Below are 4,751 nucleotides of genomic sequence, written 5' to 3' on the forward strand. Positions count from 1 at the left end.
GGACTGTAGTGAAGGTATGGAATAAATGCAATAAATAAAAAGCTGTGCTACCCTGTACTATAGTTATAGTTTAGGGACTGTAGTGAAGGTATGGAATAAATGTAATAAATAAAAAGCTGTGCTACACTTTACTATAGTTAGAGTTTAGGGACTATAGTGATAGAATGTAATAAATGAAAAGCTTTGATACTCTGTACTATAATTATAGTTTAGGGACTGTAGCGAAGGTATACATTATAAATGTAATAAATGAAAAGCTGTACTATAGTTGAGGGACTATAGTGAAGGCAATGTGAGGGGAGTAAGTGTGCCTCGTGGCACAGTGCAGCAGATTAGGGGAGGTGGGAAGGCTGCTTAGGGCAGTCACAAGACCCGAGCATCCCTCAGCACAAGCCTCCTCAGCAGACTCGCGGGCGGTCGGGCGTTCAGCCGGGTTCTCGCGCTGCTGGATCTCAGAGCTTGGCGCTGCGCGGGCAGCATGGCGCAGTGGGCGCCTCCGCGCGCTTTTACGCACCAGACGGGACGCTTCCTCGCTGGATAAACCGGGCCGAGCAGTGCTGAGCTGAAGTTTTCCGGAGGTCCGAACTTCTGTGATGGTTCTGAGGAAAAAGGAGGGGCGAGTGTCAACAGGACCGAGCACGAGCTGAGAGAAAAAAAAAACTCGTAGGAGAAAGATGTGCACTCTGCTTGCCACCCACCTGAAATCGATTGTATTACAGTCAAGACTCTTGGCGGATTGACGTATAAAACAGGACGCATGATCTCAAGACAGACTGGAGACCCTCAGCCCCTCTCTCACTGCTGCAGGATTTTATTCTGATTATCCTCAAACCCTCCAAAAGCCTGAAACACCACCGGCTTCTCAGAGTACTGTGAGTACTGCCTTTAACTGCTCCGACTATTATTGAAACGTTTAATGAACGTTAAAACGTTAAAAAGGTTTAATGCATGCAGTCTAACACTGGACAGGTTTTATTTATTCAACACCCAAGGAAATACTTTAAAAATCACCAAATAATAATTTAATAATTTAAAACTTAAAAACATTGAGTAAATGTTGAATTCAAATTAATAATAAAATGTTCATGTATAGTTTTGTGTTGGGCTGCTGAAAGTATAAGTGAGTAGTTGCTTCTAACTCCTGAAAGAAATAGCCTAATGAAATGTTTACTGAACGTTAAATTTAAAACGTTAAATACATGCATTACCAGCAGACTAATTTAGTATCTAGAGCAAAATATGGCTTTAAAACTTAAAAAAAAAACGTTGATTCAATGTTGAATTAAAATGAATAATAAAACGTCAGGTGAGTGAGAAGCTGCTTCGAGGTGCTTAAGGTAATAATGAAACGTTTACTAAACCTTAAGAGGTTTAATTCATGCATTAAAAGCAGTCTAACACTAGACTAGAATAATGCTATAAAAAGATCACCAAATAACAATGTAATAATTTCTAGTGCTAAATGTGGCTTTAAAACTAAAAAAAAAAAAAAAAAAAAAACATAAATTCAATGTTAATTTAAAATAAAGAATGGTATGTAGTGAAAACGTTTATGTAGTGATGGGTCCAGCTTCTGAAAGTGTGAGTGAGAAGCTGCTTTTAACTGATGAAAGGAAGAATAAAATGTTTACTGAACGTTAATTATGTTAATTAATGCATTAACAGCGGTCTTACACTGAATAGGTTTATTTAACAACAAATGATAAGGCTATAAAAGTATCACGATATAATAATTAAGTCTCTAGTGCTGAATGTGACTTTAAAACATTGATTCAATGTTAAACTGAAATGAATAATAAAACGTTTATTTAATGCTGAGTGAGTAGCTGCTTTTAACTGCTGAAAGTCATAATGAAATGTTTACTGAACATTAAATTCATAACGTTAAATACATGCATTCCCAGCAGCCTAATTTAGTCTCTGTCTAAATATGACTTTAAAACATTGTGTCAATGTTGAAATAAATGAATAATAAAACGTTTATATAGTTCTGTGTTGGGCTTCTGAAAGTGTGAGTGAGAAGCTGCTTTTAACTGCTGAAAGTGGTAATAAAATAAATGTTTACTAAACGTTAAGAGGTTTAATTCATCCATTAACAGCAGTCTAACACTGGATAGGCTTATTTAGCATCAAAGGATAATAAGTTTCACCAAATATTAATTAAGTCTCTAGTGCTGAATGTGACATTAAAACATTGAGTCGATGTTGAATTAAAATTTATGATAAAACGTTTATATAGTGCTGGGTCCAGCCTAAACTGTAATTAATAAAAAAAGTAGTTTCATGTAGTAATATGAAACATTTAGTGAACATTGTGTGAAATTGATTATAAAACATTTGGTGTCTTTTTTTTCTTTGTAATGCGACAATAAAACATTTAGTAAACTATGTGTTAAAGTGATAATACAACATTTAGTGAACATGGAGTTAAAGTGATAATACAACATTTAGTGAACATTGTGTTAAAATGGTAATACAACATTTAGTGAACATTGTTTTAAAGTGATAATACAACATTTAGTGAACATTGTGTTAAAATGATAATACAACATTTAGTAAACATTGTGTTAAAATGATAATACAACATTTAGTGAACATTGTGTTAAAGTGATAATACAACATTTAGTAAACATTGTGTTAAAGTGATAATACAACATTTAGTGAACATGGAGTTAAAGTGATAATACAACATTTAGTGAACATGGAGTTAAAGTGATAATACAACATTTAGTAAACATTGTGTTAAAGTGATAATACAACATTTTGTAAAGATTGTGATAAACATGACTGTCTCACTTTATATCAACTCTAAATATGTTATGGAAATGTATGTGATGTTCTATGTCTAAGTAACATTTTCATCTTTATTTTTCATCGCCAAAGGAAGAATGAAGCATGAAACACTGAAACATTTATGTAACGTTTTCAGTTAGTCAACACAGTTTGCATGTAATTATGGTTGGCCACTTTGCTTGCCAGAGTTGAGCAGAAAGAAGTGTGTAGGCTTAGAATTCTTTGATGGATTTGGGTCATAGCATGTCTGCTACAGTTCCTGTGTCACACTTGCCAGAGTTCGTAAACGTGCTCTGTCAGATCACTACAGACTCAGGTACTAAGTGTAAAATATTTAGTGAACATTGTGCTTTAGTGACAGTGCAGCATTAAGTTAACATTATGTTAAAGTCACAATAAAACATTAATTGAAAGTAGAGTTAAAGTGACAAATCAACATTTAGTGAACATTGTGCTAAAATGACAATACAATATTTAGAGAATATAATGCTATAGCAACAATATAAAATTTGGTGAACATTGTGTTAATATGACAGTACAGTATTTGGGGAACACAATGCTAAAGTGACTACAATATTTAGTGAACATTGTGTCAAATTGATAATACAACATTTAGTGAACATTGTGTTAAAGTGATAATACAACATTTTGTATAAAATGTGATAAACATGACTGTCCCACTTTATCCACTCTAAATATGTAATGAAAATGTATGTGATGTTCTATGTTGAAAGTAACAATTTTCATATTTAATTTTCATTTTCGAAAAGATGAATGACAGTATAATACAGTACAATATTTATTGAACATTGTGTTAATATGCCAGTACAACATTTAGTGAACATAATGCTAGTGACAATACAACATTTAGGGAACGTATTGCTAGAAACACAATAGAACATTAACTGAAAGTAGAGTTAAAATGTCAGTTGATGATAATGTTTATCTAAAGTAACAATAAAGCATTTGTTGAACATTATGCTGAAGCAACAGTATAACATTTAGATAATGTTGTTCTAAAGTAACAATAAAGCATTTAGTGAACATTATGCTGAAGCAACAGTACAACATTCAGATAACATTGTGCTAAAGTAGCAATAAAGCATTTAGTGAACATTATGCTGAAGTGAAAGTACAACATTTAGATAATGTTGTTCTAAAGTAACAATAAAGCATTTAGTGAACATTTTGCTAAAGCGACAGTACAACATTTAGATAATGTTCTAAAGTAACAATAAAGCATTTATTGGACATTATGCTGAAGCGTCAGTACAACATTTAGATAATGTTGTTTTAAAGTAACAATAAAGCATTTAGTGAACATTATGCTGAAGCGACAGTATAACATTTAGATAATGTTGTTCTAAAGTAACAATATAGCATTTAGTGAACATTTTGCTGAAGCGACAGTACAACATTTAGATAATGTTCTAAAGTAACAATAAAGCATTTATTGGACGTTATGCTGAAGCGTCAGTACAACATTTAGATAATGTTGTTTTAAAGTAACAATAAAGCATTTAGTGAACATTATGCTGAAGCGACAGTACAACATTTAGATAATGTTGTTCTAAACTAACAATAAAGCATTTAGTGAACATTATGCTGAAGCGTCAGTATAACATTTAGATAATGTTGTCCTAAAGTAACAATAAAGCATTTATTGGACATTATGCTGAAGAGTCAGTATAACATTTAGATAATGTTGTTTTAAAGTAACAATAAAGCATTTAGTGAACATTATGCTGAAGCGACAGTATAACATTTAGATAATGTTGTTCTAAAGTAACAATAAAGCATTTAGTGAACATTATGCTGAAGCAAAAGTATAACATTTAGATTATGTTGTTCTAAAGCAACAATAAAGCATTAAGTGAACGTTGTGTTGATGTTTCTGGGTGTAAAGTGAATGTTGATGGGATGTTTGTGTTTGTTTGTTTATCAGGCTGAATAAAGCC

The sequence above is a fragment of the Astyanax mexicanus genome, chromosome 12, assembly GCF_023375975.1.
Source record: "Astyanax mexicanus isolate ESR-SI-001 chromosome 12, AstMex3_surface, whole genome shotgun sequence".
In the NCBI taxonomy this organism is placed as follows: domain Eukaryota; kingdom Metazoa; phylum Chordata; class Actinopteri; order Characiformes; family Acestrorhamphidae; genus Astyanax; species Astyanax mexicanus.